This window comes from Podarcis muralis, chromosome 8, assembly GCF_964188315.1.
Source record: "Podarcis muralis chromosome 8, rPodMur119.hap1.1, whole genome shotgun sequence".
In the NCBI taxonomy this organism is placed as follows: Eukaryota; Metazoa; Chordata; class Lepidosauria; order Squamata; family Lacertidae; genus Podarcis; species Podarcis muralis.
In genome coordinates, this window is record NC_135662.1 from 31,251,034 (window position 1) to 31,275,061 (window position 24,028).

At 38.2% G+C, this 24,028-nt stretch overlaps 1 long non-coding RNA gene across 1 annotated transcript in view; it reads left to right on the forward strand.

Moving 5' to 3' along the window:
* LOC114600492 (uncharacterized) overlaps positions 1–23,579 on the forward strand; it is a 34,658-nt gene extending 11,079 nt beyond the window's left edge. The window contains exon 2 of the long non-coding RNA XR_003707566.2: positions 23,294–23,579. This is a non-coding gene — a long non-coding RNA (uncharacterized LOC114600492). The remainder of the gene's footprint in view (positions 1–23,293) is intronic.
* Positions 23,580–24,028: the final 449 nt, after the last annotated feature.

The window sequence follows — 24,028 nt, forward strand, 5'->3', positions numbered from 1 at the left end:
AATGAAAATTGGAAGTTGGTCAACACACACCTAAAATGTAAAGTTGCAAAGGGCTTGCAAATAGGCAGCAAAAGTTTGGTGCATGTGAAGTGAGCAAAGTATGCAAGTCAGGATGCAGGTGATGAGCTTGGCAGGATGGATAGTGAAAACCTGTGCATATTAACTCAGTGGCAAGTGCCACTATTTCCATTGGGACATATTCTGATGTGGTTTTGTTTAGGGCTGCAGTCCCCGCGTGTCCTTTCAGTATAAGGCAGGGCAGTACCTGAACCAGTGCTCAATGCTTGGAGGATGCGCTCACCTTGCATAGCCTCCTTATGCAAGGTAACTGAGCACCCCAATGATGCTGCTGGGGCATAGTCAAGTAGCATGGCGCATGAGTGGGGAGGGCAACCGGACCTGTCCCTGTGTGGCCAGGGCCTCAATACATTCTTTATGGCAAAGACAGCCATTCTGTGAGGCGCATCTGCTCGAACAACCATCCTCTGTCCTAAGAGCACATGGCTTCCCCCCACCCAAGAACCCTGGGAACTGTAGTATGATAAAGATGCTGGGAACTGTAGCTTGGTGTTTTCAGACCACTTCTACCAGACTTCTAGAATATGTGTATTTCTCTGTGTTTTCACTCTTAAAAGAATGTTTCCACCAATCTCTTCCACTGTGTGACCTTTCAGGCTGAGAGAGCCTACTGCAGATAACCATCTATACAACAAGCAGGGTTGCAAGAGCAACAGAAAAGTTCTCAGGGGCTTCTCTTCACTCAGCTGTGGAATGAGGTTAACTTGTAAAGGTTTAGATAAAGGTTGTGCCAAAACCTGCCCCCTCCCCCATCACCTGGTCCCGTTTATAGTGTACCATTGTCCTTAGGACTCATGCATGTAATGCACAATTTGCCACATTAAAACATATCCTTTCCCCCCTCACAATATTTTTTATTCTTGTTGCTGCCTTAATGGTAGGGTTCTTTATTTTTAAACATTTAAAAACATTACTTTTAAACATTATCTTACTTTTACATATTATTTTTGAACAGCCCAGCTTTCAGGATGGGTTGGGCTACCATTAAACAAATTAAAGAGGTGGCAGGAATACCAGTGGTTCCAACATTCAATGCATCCCCATTGTTCCTGTTTAATATAATGCAGCAATAATATAACAAAGCAAGGAAGCTTTATAATTTTATCACAAGAGGGTGTTTGAGCATATGCAGAGTGCATTAGCTTCTGTACTGAACAACGAGCAAAGTCAGCAAAAACAACAAAAAACCCTGCCCAACCTGTGTTTATGAGGCTAGATTTTATAAATAATGTGAGTTACGTATGCTATAGCCTCTGCATCAAGAACTTAACCTCTTTAGTAAGGTAAAAGGTAAAGGTACCCCTGCCCGTACGGGCCAGTCTTGCCAGACTCTAGGGTTGTGCGCTCATCTCACTCTATAGGCCGGGAGCCAGCGCTGTCCGCAGACACTTCCGGGTCACGTGGCCAGCGTGACAAGCTGCATCTGGCGAGCCAGCGCAGCACACGGAACGCTGTTTACCTTCCCGCTGGTAAGCGGTCCCTATTTATCTACTTGCACCCGGGGGTGCTTTCGAACTGCTAGGTTGGCAGGCGCTGGGACCGAACGACGGGAGCGCACCCCGCCGCAGGGATTCGAACCGCCGACCTTTCGATCGGCAAGTCCTAGGCGCTGAGGCTTTAACCCACAGCGCCACCTGCGTCCCTTAACCTCTTTAGTACTGGATACTAATTATGTATAAAGCACACCATACATGCCACTTGTTTACTGAGTACCAAATTTGTATATCATAGTAGCATATATTACTTATTTGTCTCATAGGATATAAGTTTTCTTGCTTTGGAATTCAATCTCATCAGATGTGAGACAGAGAATTGTATGATACTTGGTAGATTGTTCAAACAGCAATCAAAGCTACTGGGAGTGGTTTCAGGATTCTTCCCATAGGCTCTCCAATCCCTTAATTGAAGTGGCAAGTGGAGTTTATGGCAGTAGTCCTAAACACACTTACTTGACAGTAAGTTCTGCTTAATTTAATGGGACTTACTTTTCAATAGACTTTTGAATAGATTGATAGCCTGTAAAATTAGAATCCTAAACGAATATTAGTAAGGAGTAAGTGTGCCATTGAACACAGTGAAAGTGACCTCTTGCATTGTAAAAGAGAAAACAAATGCTATACTCAGCAAAGCAATTTTAGTTTGTTACACCATTGCTTCATGCCCTTAACTCTCCATAGAGAGCAACCTATAGGGCAAAAGATGTGATCCATATACCATGTAAGCAAGTGTATTTGCAATTTTTTAAAGCTGCAATCCTATGTACGCATATCTGCAAATAAGCTCCAATAAATAGTCTGGAAGTTATTTCTGAGCTGTTTTATACTAGGTTAGCCTGTCCATATAGCCCAGTACTGCATACTCTGGCTGGCAGAGGGTCTCAGACAAAAGATGTTCCACATCATCTGCTACACGGTTCCTTTAAATGGAGCTGCCAGAAATTGAACTTGACACTTTGTGCTCTATCACTGAACTACTATCACTTCCCCATGGTTAGAACTGCACTGCTAGTCTTGTTCAGTTCAATGGAGCCAATTACCGTATTTTTTGCTCTATAAGACTCACTTTTTCTCTCCTAAAAAGTAAGGGGAAATGTGTGTGCGTCTTATGGAGCGAATGCAGGCTGCTATCCCAGAAGCCAGAACAGCAAGAGGGATCGCTGCTTTTGCTGCACAGCGATCCCTCTTGTTGTTCCAGCTTCTGAGATCCAGAGTATTTTTTTTTCTTGCTTTCCTCTCCAAAAACTAGGTGCGTCTTATGGTCTGGTGCGTCTTATAGAGCGAAAAATACGGTACTTGATTCTGCAAAATCTGAGCAAGCACTATACTAGGGTCCCAGTGAAGGAGCAAGAATTCCACAAGTCTCCTCCTACTGGTTCTTGGATCCATTCTCCAGAGCATCCTTGTACCCGCTGCACAGGAATGGCAATGACACGGCTGTATTTACTGTAGCCTTTGCAGCTGACCCATCTGACTGTGCTGGGATGAAGAGAGTCACTGTTACAGAGTCCTAAGGTTTACTGCAAGGCTGTGCACAACTACAGTTTTCCATAATCAACCAAAGGGCTAGAGCTTTAATGGGGAGCACAACAATGCAGTATAGAATGCAATTTTAGCTGCAGTAGTGCAAGCAACCGTGTGCATTGCAGCTAAAGCTGTGGGATAAGCTGTAGCTCACTTTACGCAATGCCATTTTCAGTAGTTTGCAAATGGTGCTGAAAGTCATTTAAATCCTGATAGCCAGAAATCATGCCTTGACTGGTTGACAGTAACAACATGCCCCCATGATTGCCTCTGCAAGTGCAGTTCATTGGGTTTTTGTGGCCTATTCTAGGTTCCAAATATAGAACAGGGGAATGGTGTCTCACATTAAATGGCTTCTGTGTTGTTTTCTGATGTTGCTGGAGCATTCCTTTGAAATTGATGGAGAAATAACCTTGATTAATTATTTCCGGATTTCATGGCAGCATCTTCACTGTTTTTAGTATGAATGTGTGGGGTTTTTTTTTTAAAGTCTGCAACCATTTTTTAAAAAATCTCGAAATAGTTTTGTGAAGCAAATATCATAGCATGGCTTGTAACTGGTCGTTCAGGCAAGTAACTACCCAGCTTCTGACCAAAGAGATGCAACCAGAATCTCTTTCCCAATGGTAATCTAGGAACAGGTTCATATAAATTTGTGTTAGCTAATCCAGACAATCCTACCTTCTTTCAGTCCTGTCCCCCCTCCAAAATGCTTTTACATGCCTAAAACAATTATTGTTTACTATTTTTTAGCTGGATTCCTCTGTGATCTTTGGAATTTTATTCATTTAATGCATTATGCATTCTCCAGGGAAGAACTATATTTTTTCTCTTCCCCTGAAATAATTCACAATATATATGTGGGCACATGTGAAAAGAAACATTTAAAAAGAGTGAAAATAAGAAGCCTCTCATCAGGTTTATAACACCACTTCATTTCTTTCCTTTATTTGAAGTCCAATATAGAAATGTCCTTTGAACAACAACAACAAAAATATGCAGTAATATTGATGGCTAAATTATATGACACCCCTCACCCCTGAAATTGTTGTTCACCAACATCCGGAGGCAATTCACAAATTGTTTGAATGAAAGCATACCCAGTTATAAATTCACATGGGATTAAAAAAGGATTTCAATTGATAAAAAACAGATAGGAAAACCTGTTCATATATCCAAATTCACACCTGAGGGTAACACATATTACAGCAACAGATACCTTACAGATTTTTCCTCCTTATACATTCTTTCTGAAGGAACATGATACTATGTCGGTACTAGACAGTATACATTTAGTCTTGATGCTCATTTTAGTCTTATACCAAATACTTTTCTCAGTTACAGAACTATGGTAACATTATGAATAGGGAGTGGGGGGGGGGAGAGAAAAATATTTCAATATTTTATGGTACATAACCAAAGTATTTGATATAAAGAATTTAAATGATTTTAGCAGATGTTTGTTTTAAAGCAAGTTTGCTTGGAATAATCACTTTACAATTAAAATAGCTGGAATTTTAATTTTAAATTAGAGTGAGCTAAAGTCTTATTTGAAGAAGTTAAGACATATTAAAATTCTGAATTACAATTTATTGTAAAATGCCGACATGTTCTGAAAGAAAGTCATGAGAAATATATTTGTTGCAGGTGGGGACGGGGTGCTGTATAAGTTATTTGATATGCTAAAAGGTTATTTTAAACCTGTTATACATTTCATTAGAGAAGAAGGTGAATATTTGGTTTCTTTTGTTTGAAAAACCTCTTACTAAGGAATTGTCTACTGAAAATATCAGTGAAGTACTTAAAACAATGTGAAAATATTGAACATATTCAGAATATTTAAAATTTATGATAATTTATCAGATGGATTAATATGTAGCAAACTTTAAATTACACATAAAAGCAGTTAGTATATATTCTTTGAAAATAAATGCATGTATGAATATTTATATTACCTCTACTATTATATTGCCTTTCAATGAATTTTCTTCTTCATGTCACTGATAGAAATGCAAAAGAGAACATAGTACTTCACCCTCTTCAAAGCTAGTCACTTCATAGTCATCACTTTTAGAAAACCAAGCCTTTCTAGAAATTTTAGGAATCATCTATATCCATCTGTCTATCTATTTCATTGGATATGACTTTTTCTTCAAGTCCAAATTTGTGAATATGGGTAACATGAAAACACAAGCAGATAAACTAAAATCAATTTTAAACAAATCTCTTAGAGGTAGTGCTACATTGTATTTTTCCTATTACTGTATCTGTAACATAGGTTTCATATTTTGTTAACTGCAGTTAAAATCTGTTTTAATGGAAGCTTTGATATTGCTACTAAGCAGTTATTTTTAACAGTGCATTGCCATGCATCTTTGGGGGATAATGCATCTTGGGCGTGATGCACTATTATCAGGATGCATGTCATTGTATCTTATATGCTGCAATGTTGTCTCTAGTACGTTTCCAATTTTTGTACTTACTTTTGTATTAATCTATATAATGATAGTAATAGAATTCAAATATCCTTTAATGCAGAACTCTCCAAAAACATTAATATTAGGAGTTCCTTGTTCATCTACAACAGGATGGATATGGTGTTTATAGAGTTCATTCTTGACCTTACCTGAGTAAGTACTTTAACTTAAAGTATGAGATGCACCTAGAGGGGTAATACATTGAGTTTAATAGGAAGACAGTTAATAACCTTTTTTCATCCTCATGCACTATCAATCATGGCTGTCACCAGTCTGCTGAATCAAAGCAAAAGTGTTCTTCACAGATGACTGATTAGAAACGCAAAATCACAAGATCCATCTTCATGGTCACTTTTATTATAGTCATTTTTAAACTGACAGCAACCTGCTCAGTTTCAGCAGCACAAATAGTGTCACTCAGTGCAGCTAAGCATGAGAAGATGTTGGTTGAATTATACTTAAAAATAATTAGACCCAAAGCCTTTTGTAGAGGCAAGGAACAACTCCATCTCCATCTTTTCATCCTCAAACATAAGTATACATTTTAATCCTAAAAGTATTTTCATTCTTGTGATTTTACTTAATAGATTTTTCATTATAATTTGGCAATCCAAGCGTACACATTTCTTTTCTTTCTTTCTTTTAAAAAAGACACATATATTTTGGAGCTAGGTCCTCAATTCGCCCCTTTTGTTGTTCTGACCACATGACACCCTCCACAAATCCTTGCCGTGACTTCCTGTCTATTCCAAAATTCTGCAAACCAAAGCCTCCTCATCCTTATCCCAAAAGCCTTCTATTGTCTTTCCTATCCATATATTTGCCCTCATATCACAATATATGCCTACCCATGATCTTTGCTTCTCTTGCTGAGATGTTCTCTGACATCAGAAAACATCATTTGGAGTTAAATTACTTGATACATTCTTCCTTGTTGTCCTTGTTGAGAGCCAGTGTGGTGTAGTGGTTAAGAGCGGTAGACTCGTAATCTGGGGAACCGGGTTCGCGTCTCCGCTCCTCCACATGCAGCTGCTGGGTGACCTTGGGCTAGTCACACTTCTCTGAAGTCTCTCAGCCCCACTCACCTCACAGAGTGTTTGTTGTGGGGGAGGAAGGGAAAGGAGATTGTTAGCCGCTTTGAGACTCCTTTGGGTAGTGATAAAGCAGGATATCAAATCCAAACTACTACTACTACTACTACTACTCTTCTTCTTCTTCTTCTTCTTCTTCTTCTTCTTCTTCTTCTTCTTCTTCTTCTTCTTCTTCTTCTTCTTCTTTATATTTGAAAATGCCTTCCAGAACCCCTGAGACCACAGGAAGCTGCTCCAAACTGAGACCATTGGTTCATCAAGCCCAGTAGTTAGTCTGACTGGCAGTGACTCTTCAGAAAGGACTTTCTCCCAACCCTACCCAGGGACACCAAGAACTAAACCTATGGCCTTCTACATGCAAAGCAATTGCTCTACTACTGAGCAATTTGTGATGCTTGCTTCCTTCCCCTTGCCAGAATTCATCTTTTCCATAACATCTTTGGCAGAATCCCGTAGTCCCCATACACATAAATTCACACAAATCAACAGCATATATATTCTTTCCTTATTAAACCTCAGCTTCATTATCCTCTCCTATTGCATCTCATGTGTCAAATTTTAGATTGTAGGTTCCTTGGGACAGAGACCTAAACTCCTGTTTTACTCTGTGAAACTCCACGTATATTAAGGGCTTCTGCTTCTTCTGCTTCTTTTGAGAGCAGATAAGATTTAGATAGGTAGTTAAATTGCCAATAGTGCAGCACAGTATGATGAAGTCTCAGTTCTAAGGCAGCATTCTTCATACACCAGCCACATTCATCTCACACTGTTAAAGATCAACCCATATCATGTGAAAAACAAGACAAAGGTAAATGATGTCTCATCCCAAAGGTTCCAGCACAGCATGAAGAATAATAGGAAAACCATGTGGCTAGTCCAAGGACGTCACCCATTTGCAAGCTACAAGTGAAGGCAAACCCAACATTATACCTGTAGTACAATGGCTGATGGTATGTTGGTGCAGTTCTCAGGATATTGCTACATGCAGTACTCAAAAGACTCGTGTCACATAGCTGCATAAAATGTACACATTATAATTTATATGCATTTAGGCTCCGGAGGAGATGAAGATGATAGGCGATTGGGGCCCCATCAGCTCTGCACTTTACAGTGCACCCAACCGCCCTGTGAGCAAAGAAAAACAAATTCAGTTAAAAGGAAAAAAAAAGGAGGGAATAAGGCAGAATACCTGGAGCTCATCGCAAAAGACGAGGGTGCTGACCCTGTCAGCTATCCCCTAACAATGCGTGTGCAACTGTTTACGACCAGAGCATAAGAGTTCAGTCTACCAAGTTTTGCTGCCATGCATGCTGCATTGACATAAAGGAAAAATTCTTGATAGAATTCAAATATTTGCCCTTGCATCTGTTACAATAAAGTTGTTCAGATGACTAATTTTCATTTCAGACTTTGTACTATCTTAAGCATCATTATCAGATTAGAAGTAAATATCTTTTTTTCTTTCTAAAAATGGGTAGTATCCAGTTGTTCCCCTAGTGCTGTTACTCCAGAGAAGGTGCTAACGGAGGAAGGGGAGGACAGAAGATTTTAGCTGATTCCCCATCCCAGTATAGCTCCCAGTACCATCTAAAATCTGTTCTTGAGGGTTCCCAAATCTTCCAGAACAGATTGTAGGAGGCTATCATGGCTACAGGGGGAAAATAAGCAAAAACCACATTTCCTCTTTCTGTGTTAGCAAATGGCTTCAGCTGGAGCAAATGTTCTTGCACAATGATATCAACTTGATACATTCCATTATCTTTAACGTGCAATGCTAAATTGTTGCAATGTCCAGTTTTTGAAGAAATGTTGCAAAACTAGCTAGAAAATTAAATAGAATTACTTTGGAAAAGATGGCTATACTTCAGATTATTTAAAGTGATTGTAATTGGAAGGTTTATTTACATAGTTGTAAATACTGTATCACCAAAATTGAAATGGAAGGTTATTATGCTTTGCTTGGCTTAAAATGGAAACATTTGTAACTTTACAATGCTACTTGTGTTCCCTCTATTATTTAAAGTTACAACTCAGTCAAGAGCACCACATGCTCATTGTATCGAAATCAAGGTGCAGGTGAAGCATTTGCAAGTTTAGGATGGTATCTAATACTGTCCTCTCTATTGACAGAAGGCCTCCATCAGCAGAAAGTGAGGACAAGCAATTTTTGCCTATTTGCTCTCGTCCCCAGAGCCCTCTCCCCTACCCTGGAATCTGCTCTGGTGGGTTGCTGAAATCTCTGAAGTAGATTCAGAGAGTGTGGGGACTCACAAGGGGCCGCAGGGAGACACAGTAATCAGAAAATAAAAAAGGCTTAACCCTTTCGTCTGAAGGATGTTACCCATTAGTGGAGGGGTAGTATTAGACACGGGACGTGGGTGGCGCTGTGGGTTAAACCACAGAGCCTAGGGCTTGCCGATCAGAAGGTCAGCGGTTTGAATCCCTGCGATGGGGTGAGCTCCCATTGCTTGGTCCCTGCTCCTGCCAACCAAGCAGTTCGAAAGCATGTCAAAGTGCAAGTAGATAAATAGGTACCGCTTCGGCAGGAAGGTAAACGGCATTTCCCTGTGCTGCTCTGGTTTGCCAGAAGTGGCTTAGTCATGCTGGCCACATGACCCGGAAGCTGTCTGTGGACAAACGCTGGCTCCCTCGGCCAATAAAGCGAGATGAGCACCGCAACCCCAGAGTCGGTCACGACTGGACCTAATGGTCAGGGGTCCCTTTACCTTTACCTTAGTATTGGATACTGCACTTAGTGTTGAATCTAGTACAAGCAAGAGCATGAAAACTAGTTATCGGATTTTTTTTAATGCAGATACTTTCAGCCTAGAATATATTAATATCTGCTCATGCTTTAAATTAATTAAATTACTCTTTATTAAAGGGTACTTACTGATTGATTCCCAAAGAGTGATCTTATAGAACATGAAGTGGTTCCATCCATGAAACTAAGCACCTGGTTCTATGGTGGGCGAAATACCTGGACATGAGGCTATCGGTGTCTGAGAGCCCCACATATTTTGTATCCTACAAACATACTAATCCAAGAATTAATTGCCTCTTCATTTAATCCAGTGCTGTTCAAACATTTAAACAGACTGTTATGTAGCTCTCAAGCATTCGTTCTTGCAAATCCAGAACGGAATACTGGAATAACATCTCTACAGTATTGAATTTTGTTGTTATGAGGAGTCATAGGGCTCAGTTTATTTGAAAGTTTTATTTGCTGGGGATGGAATCAGACTATTGGCCCAATGAAATTGTGTTATGCAGAATTAAAGTATCGGCCAGTTTAATTATGTAAATGATGTCAAAGGAGTTTACTCCCACTGAACCACAGCTCATGCCAACTACTTAAATTCAGTATAGAGACATGTTGAGCTCACATATGTACACAAGTTAAGCCCATTCACTACTGTAAGCATGGAAATGACATGTGCAACTTGAAGCAATTGCAGAGTTCTGCATTGGGTAGGTTTGCCATATTTCATTTTATTTTTGTTTTTGCCAAAGACATGGAATTTTTTTTTTGCTTGTGTATGATTTCTTCCTAAAATGATTTAAAAGGGGGAGCGGAATGCTACATAGCATCAGTATTCATTCAAACTTTTTAAAAAAAGAACTCAAAACACTAAAATCAATATTTGTATGTTTAAATATTTCCTTGAATAGTATTTGTTTTCGTTGGATTGAAATGCTAAGCCCATTCAAGGCAAGCTTTCATCCTGTTGATAGGTACTACTTGTGTGTGTTGAAACAGCTGTCACAGAGAGTCAACACATGATGTACATTTCAAATGACCAAACTATCATGTAATAGTTGTCAACAGCGTGTAAAAAAACAAACAAACAAAAACCTGGCAGTGTGAATCCCTTTTAGTTCTCGTGCAATTCACAAAACTGAATTTCATAAGTAGTAATTCTCTTTTAGCTGTCAGACCCACTTCCGTATAAATATTCACAAGTATCAGCATTTCAAATGTCCTTTTCTTTACTTCCATGCATCAAAATCGAATACTTCCCCTGATAAGTGTGTACGCACACTTTCATACATGCACACTAGTCCCATTATGTGTAAAATGTCAGCTTGTATGCATATTCCCTCCCTCCAAAGTTCCACTGCCCATTTTAGAAAGTTAACTGCTAGTTGCCACAGGAATTGTCAACCCTAAATCCATGGTGAAGCAGTTTCCAGATTCACCATTGGCTCCTTATTCCACCATTTGGCCCCCCTTTGGAAAATTTATGGTGACCTGGCAAACCGTGGTCTGGAGACATGATAGAGCAACGAGAAGACTTCATTTCTATGTATTCTGAACACACATCCCAAAAAATCACATCTCTGGCTAAAAGGGCTGCATAAATTGGCCCTTGGGTTTATACAAAATTGTCTTACATTAACTGCTGCAGCAAGTGTCTCTTTAAGTAGGTCTATCTACATGAGCTTCAAAGCTCATGGGCAGGAGAGCCTTGGGATTTTTCCTGTATAACAGGAAAAAAATGCCATCTTTCACTTACAGATCCAAAATCAATGAGATAATATATACTAGTATCTAGAGTGGTACCTCGGTTTACGAACTTAATCCGTTCCAGAAGTCCATTCTTAAACTGAAACTGTTCTTAAACTGAGGCGTGCTTTCCCTAATGAGGCCTCCCACCGCCGGTGCCCTTCCATCATTCAGATTCTGTTCTTATACCGAGGTAAAGTTTTCAAACCGGGACACTATTTCTAGTTTAGCGGAGTTTATCAACCAAATCGTTCTTAAACCGGACTGTATTCTCACTTACTAATTCTGACTGAAATCCTGTACATACTTACTTGGGAGTAAGCCCCACTGACCAGACAGTGAGATTGTGTGGAAACATGCACAGAATTGAATGGTTCGTATATTTTTTCTGGGATGGAAATGACTGTATCAAATCCTTTCATTTAGCATTTGTTCCTCTGTCCTCTTTCTGTATGCATGTACGTATTAGTATAAACACAATAATGTGCTGTACTATGTGTAACCATGGGCTAGCATAATATCCTAAGGATACAATCCTAACCATGCTTACCTGGAAGTAAGTGCTACTGAAATCAAGGAAACTTGCTTCCAAGTAAACAAGTTGGAGATTGTGCTGTAAAACTGAGTCATTCCAATTGGCACAGAACCCGTGAATTCTTGAGGGTTATATTGACATTTGTACCAGATATATTATTACTTCAGGAAGGCAATTACAGTTCCTTTAATAGCTTCACCCTATTCACTTCACTGTATGAACACCTATGGAGACTGATTAAAGAAAGCAGGAAACTATTTAGACTGCTTTATACCTAATTTGGCTTTAGATATATCATAAACAGTGTGATGTTTTTCTCAGTGGATTCTTACCTTAAGGATATAAATGGTATTTAATAATATGGTTTTTTGGAACTTGGCTACATTAATGGGAGAGGTTTAGACTTTCTTTTCTATTTCCTTGTGAAAAATTGACACACTAATGCTGACTGACACCTGTCTAAATCATAGATACACATATCTGAGATTAAATTTGTAAGCATTAACAAAAAAACAACCCAGTAAGCTAAGGAGGCTAACAGCATTCTGCTAATAAACAACACCAATGATGGTATCTTGATAATGCAGGATCTGCTGGTAGAAATCTCCTGCAATTTAGGCAATTTTCTTTCTTCAAATACATATTAGAAACCTAATGTTAAAACAAGAAAATTGGGTAAACTTGTTTTTAATTTATCCAACGATAATGGTAAACGTAAAAAAGCAACAACCTAGCAACTTGATCTGAAGCATTAGTCCTAAGAAAACATTCGATTTTATGGAGGTAATATGGTTCCCCCCCTCTAAATAAAGAAAAGATATATATATATAGTTTTGTTTAAAAACAGTTTCAAAACCCAGTTCCTTCCCTTTTTGAGTAGTCCCACATAGACAGAGTTTAAGTACAGCACACCATAACTCGATGTTGCTTTTATTGAGAAGCAAATGCATATAGCTAACAATATTTTTTTGCATTAATTCATCTTATGGTAAAAATAAGCATGATAATATTGATAGACATTTTTAATCATTACAGAAAAAGTTAAATCTTATATAAAGGTAAAGGTTATGCATTGTCCCTTAGTTGTAAAAAGCCAGCATCTGCTGATACATAATTTTAAAAAAGCAATACAGTACTTCATGCCCATTTATAGTTTTTAAAAATGTGTTCTCATATGGCACATCAAACATACAATATATAATTGGCTTATGGGTATGTTCCAGCCATATTAAGCAGTGTTAAGTACCATTGGTTTCAATAGGAAACATTCACAGCTTGTGCTGAACTCTCTAGTTGAAACCAATGGGGATTACAATTCTTTAATTATGATTGGATTGTGCTCTTTGTGTTTCTTTTGATACTATTATAGTAGCACAGTGCAAAATTACTTTAAGGCTGCAATCCTATACCCACCTGCTTGGTGTAAGTCCCACTGAACTCAGTAGGACTTACTTCTGAGTAGGAATGCATAGGATTGCAGTATAGCTGTATTTTACCATTCTATAGACTCTGCATTTTTTAAAAAATAAATTGATATTAAGAATTGAAAATGAAATTGCAACTGAAGCAATATTTAATATACAGACAGAGGCATATAGATTAAGCAGGAGAAAAATATAATAGAAATAATTAAAAATAAAAATAAGGAAAGCTACCTACATAAATGGACCAAGTAGCATCGGGCAAATTTTTTGCATCCAGTTGTATATTTACACTTACATATTTTAGATTCATGGAAAATAGACTTCAGCCCTGTGAAGTAGCTTACACATACACAGCAGCAGCAGCAGCAGCCACAAGCACAATAAATTCCTAAATCACACCTGCCTTTTTGCTGCTTCAGAATGTAGTTATTTCGGTCCTGCCTGCATATTCTCCCCTTTTCATATTTGAATTGTTGTCGGTTGAATCTTAGAGGAAAAGGCTATTCTCTGAGTCTCAGGAAGCTCGTGTGTGTGTGTCCATAAGGGAGGCTAGGCTGGTCATCTTTCCACATATCTCTGCTAACTGGGGTCCTTCGCTGAGCTCTTTAGAGGGAAAAAGGACTCTTATAAAATGCATATTATTTAAACAGCCAAACACCTATGCCAGGTATTCCATTGCTTCCCCACCCCTGGAATTTGTTACATTCATAACTTAACTCTGCCAAAAAGGGATTGCTGGAACACATTTAAAATCAATATTTAAGACACAGCTTGCAAGTATCCTCAAAAAGAGTTTATTTTCTTTGTTCTGCAGATTCCCAAACTCCCCATCCTTCCTTGAAAATAGATCACACTTGTGATTTTGACATCTTGTGCACATTGGTGGGTATTTTTTCCTTTTAAAAATATTACATGGAACAGGATATGTGTAGAATCCCTCTATAAATAATGATCATAAGATGCATTTGCATTTCAAAACTATAATAGTAGCACTTTTTCACTGCTGTTCAGAATAGTGTACAATTCAGTGAAAGTAAGCTATTAAATGTAGCATCGCTTTTTTCAAAATGTTACACGTATTATAACAATATTTAATTTGATTGCATAAGGGACAATTATTTTTATATGAACTGTGGTAGTATTCTGACAAATACCATTATTATTGCAATACTATTTTGATAAAAAATAGAGGGGAGGATAAGCTGGAAACAAACCCACACTTAAAATAATATAGAGTGCTTTCGGACACAAAAGGAAATATGTTCATCTGCAAACCTTGTCCTTATAATAGAGCAGATTTGATGCTGCAGTATTTATTTTCATATATAACCTTTACATTTTGTCTGTGCTGAATGAATCTGGGCCTTATTTTCATTTTCATGAAACACTAAGATTTGCCGCTTGGTATAGTATTCCCTCTATAATGCATCTTAGTTTAATTCACTCTTAGTGAAACAACAAGGCTCACTCTGGAGAGCTCCTTACAACATAATTTAGCCGGACCTTTTCTTAGTAAAGGTTTTCTGGTTTTCATTTTCACTTCATATTCTCAAATAAAAGATCCTTTGTTGTCTACCATTTGATTGGACTTAATGAAAAACACTCCATTTTAACCTAACAGTATTTCCCTTTGAATTTATTATATTTAAGGACACTGTCAAAAATCAAGCATTTAATCTCAGGTTTTTATACTTAAAATTATATTACTATCATATGGCTCAGCAAGGTGATGTAAAAAGGGCACCGAGGAGATTTAAACCAAAAGTTGAGTAAAAAAACCAAAACAAAACCTCACCTCATTTTAATATGAAACTAAATACTATGGCTAATGTGCAGATTGGGTATGGTAGTTGACTTTAAAGACTAACATGTGACAGGGTGCCAACAGCTGAATTGTGCAGTATTGACTAAACGAGGTTCACTGATTTGTATTGAGGCTAATATCTTCTTTAAACAATTCCGTGTAAATTGTGCGTATAAAGTCATTGGAAGCTGTTTCTCAGGACAGCATCTCCGGCTCGGTACCTGCTGGAGTGAGGAAGATAATCAATAGAGAGAAACAGAGCTGAGCATGAGACTAGGAAGCTTCAGAGCAGTTAGTGCTGATAAAAGTAGATGATGTCAATATTTGGGAATAACACAACTCTAGGATAACAGACAAAAGAGAAGTGCATATGTTGGAGAGTGTTCAAACAGGGGCAGAATTAATGCATAAGTGGCAGCTGTTGCCCCAGGCTGCAAAAGACATTATTTATTCCAGGTATTGTTAAATTCCTGCCGAAACACCAAGGCTCAGGATAGTATATTAAAAATTCTATCTCCACCAATAAGGAAGCAGGATGGAGCTTTTGTGTGTGTATATATATATGTTTAGACTCTGCCTAAGCTATGAACCAGTTGCCAAAGTCAAAGCATCTCAAGATCTGAGTCTTGAACTAATAAAACAAAGAATCCCAGAAAACTGTTTTGTGAAATAAAAGTCCCTAGTTAACTTTCTTTTGGGGAAATGAACGTTTGCAAACTTGGGAGACACAAGGCAGAAGTTGACTCTCTACCTTTCAGTGTTGATCCTTGGCTCTTGGCCCTTACCGTTTTTTCATGTAAATATTATTTCAAACAGACAAAATGGATTCTCCTGCAGAATCATAACACCATGAATTCTTTTAACCCTGGTCTCCTCGTTGGTACTGAAGTAATGGTATATTTCTACTAATTTAATAGTGGAAATCAGTTTTCCTCTTGCTGTCAGGTGATGAATTTTTGTTCTTCTGTGCTGATCTTTCTGTTGATGTATTATGACATAGTCTGTCAACATGAACAGATATGTGAAGGGGAGATTGGATGACTGAGACTTACAACCTGAATAAGGCTGCACTTGAATTTTAAACATGGATATCATGTTAGGATACAGAAAGTAGGAATGTACGCAGTAAAGAATGCTATTATTTTGATGTAATTTAGGCAAAAGCAAAACAGGTGGGCTATGACACGCTTCTAAAAGCAGAATGGATGAGGTAATCCCGAACCACAGGCATAAAAAGCTCTCCAATCTAAGTTAATAGCTACTTAAAATCAGGATTTGTGAAACACATCCATGTACAGAGAAAATTAAGCCATGCATATATGATGATGGTTAAGCATAGCTATTTACAAACAAATAATTTTATAATGTGAATCATTCTGTTGTCACATATGGTTTTATTATTTGGTGTTAGATCTGGATTACATCAAGTAGGTGATTACTGTGTCAGCTAGAAAGGTCAAGTTCCATACCTTTTATTTTGAGCCACCATTAAGCCTTTTTATAAAGACACATGTGCCTGTACTCTGTCTGTGTATGCTTGTGTACGTGCATGATCTCTTCCGAACCCCCCTTGACAACACACACACACTTACTTTCATTTCAGGTTAACCTGTCCTATACAGGGAGCCTGCATGAATAAAAAACACAGTATCTCAACAGCTCCTATTTTTGTAAGATGTACAATATGTGTTGTGAAAACAGTAATTATTTTTATTATGAATACCACTAAAAATGGAACGAAACATCAAACACGAAACCTAAAAGCATTCAAGAGAAAACAGTATTTTCACTGAAAAGCCATAAAACCTTTATAATCTTTCACAAATACAATTTTGTTTAGGTTACTGAAGGTCCCCCCCCCCTCTTTCTTTTCCACGTATACCAACTTTTCTTCTTAAATTACTGGGAAGTAAAAGATCCTTTCTTCCTGCACATCTGTAAAGAAGGCTTTATTTTAAATAAAGCCTGTATCTTTATTTGTAAGACAAAGTTAAACATTTTTTTAAGACCTACCCTTCAACTAATTTGTTAATCTTGTGCTACTTTTAGCATTTGTCACACATATAGACCAGGAAATTGGCTCCATCTCATTCTAGTTTTGTGTTGAATTAAAAACCTCTACTGAAAAGAAGAGCATGATGTGAAGAAAGAATAAATTTAGGCCTTTCTTTAGTAATGCACATATATTTCCATACATTTCACATCCTAAGGGAGCCCACAAATGCATTCAATAAATACAAAACTATAAACTATACATCCAAGAGAAGTGATTCCTCATATTCAAAATTCTTTATATGGGCACAGCTTTGAACAGATTAAAACTCGAAGAGAATCTACAGGAATATTTGGAAAGACCCAAAGCCCTATATCTTAGGGTTACCCATTTATAGGTATTATATGAAAGTGCTAGATGGCTTGGATCAAAAGAAATTAATGGGTGGAACCTTAAAACTGACAAAATGCTACTTATGTCTTGTCCAACTAGTCCTACCTTAAATATCCAGGGGAGGGGGCGACCATATAGATAACCATTTATGTGGAAGGTTGGCTATTTTCACCATCTATATTAAGGTCAGCAAAAAGAGCAGTTTATGGGTAAAGGGCAATAATAAAGAGCTAGACTTTAAACATGATTAGTTGATGTCTATTAAAGTTCTGTTACAATGAAATATATACCTGAGGTGAAGAAAATTACCCACGTCTCCTAGGATGATAGTCTTGCTGGATGTGTATTTTACCATATTCAGAATATTTGTGATTTTTGACTTCATTCTGCAAAAACAGTGCAATGCAATAGATTTATGAGCGTTTGACGGAAACAAGGGTAGGAAAGATTATGGCATACTTGTTTAGAAAAACTGAATGGAAGATTTTTGATTTACACTGACATATATCTAGATGGAACTATAGTTTGCAAATTGCCTAGAGCACCCATCTTATATTAAGTGTTTGATGGGTGGAGAAATATATATATGTATATTCTAAAACATTCTAGGAATGCCAGTGTTGCATATGCAGCTGTGATTATTATTTTTTAAACAATTTTCTAAATTCCCCCTTCATCACTAGGTTTCCATTGTGCAGTCCTATTTTTAATGCATTTTCCAGTGAACAAATTCTGCAGTTTGAATAATGTTGGAGATAAATGTTTACTGCATTCACAGTAAAAATTCCGTTTAGGTACTTTCTCCTTTGATCAGACTCACTGACACTTTATCGTATATTCTTCCAGTACAGGCTCACAAAAGAAAGATTAAATAACCTTGGACGCAATCTGCTGCACAGTGTTCCCATACCGGACCCACTGAAAAGATTCTGTGCAACTACCATGTGCAAGAACTTATTAATGCTTTTGCACAATATGCATGCAAGAACTTCATGCTGAAGTTCTTTCATTCCCCTTGAAGACTTTTAGTTTGTATGCTATCTGCTAAATATCTGGTAAACACACACACACATTCATATTAGCTTAAGTAGAACTGTTACACCTAGCTCTCCCCAGGAATGTTGCAAGACATGCAGCTGAAGGATAACTCCTGACAAGTTTTGGGAGGATGCTAAACTATAATTTTTACATCTGTCTCAAGCAAGGCCAATCTTTATTCTCCCTTTACACATAACTGGCCAAATGATACAATCCTTTAAACTACTGCAGAAAGAATTTAGGGTTGTGGTAAGTCAGTGTAATTAAACAATCAGAATGCTTTCCAGTGTACTGGTACTGTTGTGCCAGCAACAGCAGCTATCACAAGTTTATCACAGGTGTAGCATGCAAAGGTGATGTATAGGCAGCACACATCTAGATAGAGATATTAGTTTGATGAGGCTTAGGAACTTAGGAAGACTGATGTGGTGGTATTCTGAAGACATTTTGGCTAGTTTGCTATCAGCGATGTTGATGGAGTGCAGTGCTCTTAAAAGGTAGCTGTATTCTTTTATAATGGGACATAGCAATGGTGATACTCAAAGGACCTTTAGAAGTATGCCTATGTATGACATCAGGATGGCATATTGTTTTTAGAATTTGCAATTGTAAACTACAAATTATAGAAGGTATATTTCGTTAGGGCACATGGCAGCGAACAGCAAAGCAAAAAATGTCACTCAAGAAAGTTATGCTTTCAGGTATCTAATTAGCATCAGATGATACCAGGTATTTTAATGTCAGCACCTGTTATACTCTGTTTTACTTTCATAGATTTGTGATTAAAATGTTTTACAGATACCCTGCAGAGGTTTCTATGTGTCTGTATATCGATACTTAGTCTAACTCAAGGCGATACAAATTGTTAAGCGACAAAAGGGACAATTGGTTGCTGAGAAAAATCATCAGACTGTAATTCAAAAACCAGATGAGGTAGAGTACTTGGATTAAATCAGATGTGCAGCCCTATTTCATCCTAAATGTGTTTATTTAGAAGTAACAGCACGTAACCATCCATGTTTACTCAAAAATAAGTCTGACTGAGTTTAATGGGTCTTCCCTCTAAGTAAGGATTATAGTGTTACTTTTGAATCCAGTGGGTCTTTACTTCTCATAAACTATGCCAAGAATTGTAGCTGCAGATCATATTTATTTACTAGAATGTTATGTTCAACTAAAATTGATTTGAGTTACTTCCAAGTAAATGTGTTTAGCAATTGCTTCTGAAACCAGGTCCTCTAATTTTACAGACCTAGTAGGCTATGCTGCACAACTATGATCCTATCACAGTTTATTCCAGAGTAATCCTATATAGGTATAACAACAACTGTGGAATAGGCGAGATTTAAGATTGTATACCGTCCAGCCCAATCCCAAACATATTTACTCAAAGGTAAGGGCACTGATGAGGGACGCGGGTGGCGCTGTGGGTAAAACTTCAGTGCCTAGGGCTTGCCGATCACATGGTTGGCGGTTCAAATCCCCGCGGTGGGGTGAGCTCCCATTTTTCGGTCCCAGCTCCTGCCCACCTAGCAGTTCGAAAGCACCCTTAAGTGCAAGTAGATAAATAGGTACTGCTTTATAGCGGGAAGGTAAACGGCGTTTCCGTGTGCTGCGCTGGTGCTGGCTCACCAGAGCAGCTTCGTCACGCTGGCCACGTGACCCGGAAGTGTCTCTGGACAGCGCTGGCCCCCGGCCTCTTAAGTGAGATGGGCACACAACCCTAGAGTCTGACACGACTGGCCCGTACGGGCAGGGGTACCTTTACCTTTACCTTTAAGTGCACTGAGCTCAATGGGGCTTACTTCCCAAGTATGCACAGAATAATTCCCTTAGTGGGCAATATAGTTAGGAAGTAAGCCCCATGGAAGACACACATCTTGTGCGTTTTTCCTTTTGAAAATAATGGTTTGACATTATAAATATATGGTGAATTTGCTCTTCCATCTTCCTGTATTGCAGGGTTTTCATCTACTTTATTTATGAGTTACAGAGATCTTTTTTTTTAAGTAATAGTCATCTGCATATGTTATGGCAAGAATCTCACATGGGTCTTTTCTAAATTATAAGCTTGACAGGGCATGGCAAAGAGTGTCATTCCAGAGGTTTGGAGAGTGCTTCATGCACTATAGGTGCCATCAGCTAGTTTTTTCATAACTCTAATAAATAATTGGTGGTTGTTAGCGATAAGCAACAATCATTAGCATGACTTTTCTAGCAAGCCAACAAGCAATTAATCTCAACATCAGTCCTTCACATTCTCTAAACCAAATCACAGTCTCTTAAAACAGCTGGTATCTTCTGTTGTAATAATATTTCCATTTGGGATGACTCTGCCTTTTCTCCAGTTCAAATGGTACTAATATTTAAATGACCAAAAAAAAATAATGTAAATAATTTCTCTGGTTTGGTGGTAAGTTAGGAGCCACCTGACTCAAGCCTCTGAAACTGCAGGCACATAAAACAAATCTGGGGGGTGGGAAATGAAACCAGAATCAACCCAATTGATGACTGAATATTTAACAAACTAAAATGAAAGTTGTGTTGTTGCTTAGCTGCACAAACACAGAGCATGAGATTGTGATTCTGTGAGAACATTGCACCCATCTTGCACAGGCCAGCAAAAGGACAGTTACAATGAAACCAACTCAAAAACAAAAGCCCCCAAAGGGGCAAGGATCATTTATTGTAAAACTGTCTAGCGCCTGAACCTAAATACATCATGAAACCTAAGTGAGAGAGACAGTGTGGTGTAGTGCTTAGAGTCTTTGTCTCAGGGTTCTGCCACTTCTCAGTTGAAAATTTTGCTGGGTAACATTGAGCCAGTCATCCTCTCTCAGTCTAACCAGCCTCACAAGGGTTTTGTGAGAATAAAATGTGTTGGAAGAAAGAACCATACAAGCTACCCTGAGCTCCATGGAGGAAGGGTGGTATAAAACAACAAACAGACAGACAGACAGACAGACAGACAGACAGACAGACAAACAAACAAACAAACAAGATGAACTGGTTTTACACAAACACCTTCAGGAGTGTGCCCCAATTTTAATAGAAAAAATCATATCTGAAGCACTAAAAAAAAATCCTGGATTGCTTAGAACTGTTGGGATTTATGGCCAATCACAATATGCAGCCTCGGAGGAGTGATTTGCTAAAAAGAACTACATATTATTTTTCAAGAGAACAACTTTAATGTTGGAAGTCTGCCATGCCCCATGCTCTAAGAAGGCCACTCTCTTTCTGGAACAAAACCATCAGGAGAATCATCATTCCAATTAATAGCCTGGTCTGATTCTTTGCTGAGTGAGGCCCTGGACCTCTGCCCCCAAAATTCTGCCCCAATGATGTCAATGCCATTAACAGTCATTATGGTGACATCTCCATAAGAAGTGATTTGGAGGGAAAAGTCACTGGGAAAGAGGAGCAGCAGGACAGAGCTCTTAGCAGTAAGGCAGAATGAGAACAGGGAAAGCAAACTGTATTCATTTATTGAAGATATTTGTACCCCACCTTAAAGTTTATTAGAACATTATTAGTGAAACTGAAAACCATGAATTTCACTTAGAAATTTTTCATTGTCCTTCAGTAAAATATGGAAATGTTGACTGCAATCCTGTACATTTATTCTCAAAAGTTAGTTTCATTGAGTTCCACTTACTTAGGAACTCATGGCAAGCATGCATGGGAGTGCAGCCTTAATCTTTCTCACTAACAAATGCAGGTTCCAGTGTTCATAAATTAAAATATAAATATGAATTTCCATTTTCAGTAACATCCTTGCAAAAGCTTAGTACCGAGACCTACTAGATAAATATTCACAGCGTGAGCATAACAGGTAAATATTTATGCTTATAGAAGTTCTGGCATCTGTTGTCATTGGTGCATCCAAGAGCATCATAACCATGTTCGACAGCCTGAGTAGCAAGCATGGAGCTGTTCAGATGTTGCTAGACTACAACTCCCACCATTCCTGACCATTAGCTGTGCTGGCTGGGACTGATGGGAGTTGGAGTTTAACAACATCTGGAAGAACACACATTGCCTACCGCTGATGACTGAGGGAATGGGCTCACAGCACAACACCTTTTCCCAGGTCTGTGTAACTTATGGCAACTAAATAGTTTGGAAAGGACAGTAATATAGGGTTAAGCCCTTTAAAAGTTGGGTGCAGAAGCAATGCATAGCCTTTGGTATCACAGCAGCTACAATGAGGTATATGATTGATGTGTATAGCACATCAAGTAATTCATGTTTACAGTCTATGTCTGGGATTCTGAGACAGAACATTCAAACACAAGGGAGAACTGCATGCAGCCAGAGCTTCATTTTACTTTAACTTTCTCATATCTGAAGTAGGAAGCTACTTTTTAAACTGCTCATTGGGTTTCTTCAACAGGCAGAACTACAGAGGTGTAAACACAAACAAAGCTCCAACTGCAGACCTTGTTATGTTCTATGCACCCATGTCCCTTCTATGTATTCAGGAGAGTGTGAAGACATTATCTCTTGCATTTATCCTAAATTCAATTTATCTTAGTTGTTCTTTGATTAAACCTAGCAGTTTTTTTAAAATACAGAAAAAACAAATTGATGCTACATTAGTAAATCAGATTATTATTACTTTTAGGGCTTCCCCTATTCAGGACAGTTTCGTATGAAGTAAAGATATCAATGGCCAACAGTGTGACATAAAGAGGGTCACCTGATTAATGCAGCTAAACGAAGCAACAGATGGCAATGACAATACCTTGTTTTTTGCGACACCAATGACATATATCTGTGAGACCACTTTGGAGCAGTATGTTTAGAAAAAAACGTGAATTTTTCTCTCTTTACGCTACCAAAACAACATCTGAAGATTGCTTCTGAACTGATGTTTCTCCTGTTACTTGTGCATTGGTTTGTAACTGCACTGTTTTTCTTTTCTCTACAGGTATTAGAGAAGCATGGAGTGGCCAGAAAAATGTCCACAGCTCAAATATGGAGAAGTCTTATTGACAGCAGCTTGGAAACATTTTGGGACGTATTGCAACAACTCCCACCCCCCAGCAGTGACTTAAGCTGCAAAACTACTAAAAGAGATTGTAATGGAAAACCATGAGGAGATATCAGGCATTGAAATAAAGAAGAACTGCTGTTATCTAAAACTTTTTGTTAGTTGATTTGATAATGTGTGCTTCTGGTAAAACCAAGCTAATATAATTCCATGTGCTACTTTTTGTTTTATGCCGCCATGATCTGCTTGTGAGCTTCCTCATAGCCATTTGCTCATAAGGACATTGCACATTTCCTCACAACTAGCACCACTGAACTCAATAGAATTTACTTCTGAGTAGACGTGTATAGGACCACACTTTTAGCTATCTTAGAGACTATGTGCAGGACACATTTGATTAATAAAATAAAAAAAGCTTTCACTAGCTTTGACCTACAGGTATATATATCTATATACATCCATCACTTAGATAATGGGAGACTAGGAAAGTGTAATGATACCTTCTCTGGCTGCAGAACACTACTGGCATTGCTTTAAATGACTCTCTTTGCTTGTGCATTTACTCAGATTATGATAGGGCAGTTCATTGTGGGAACATAATACAAACTAGAACATAAAATTGTACCATTCTAAAGTGGAAGGAAACCACATAGGTTATGGTAATAAAGCCTT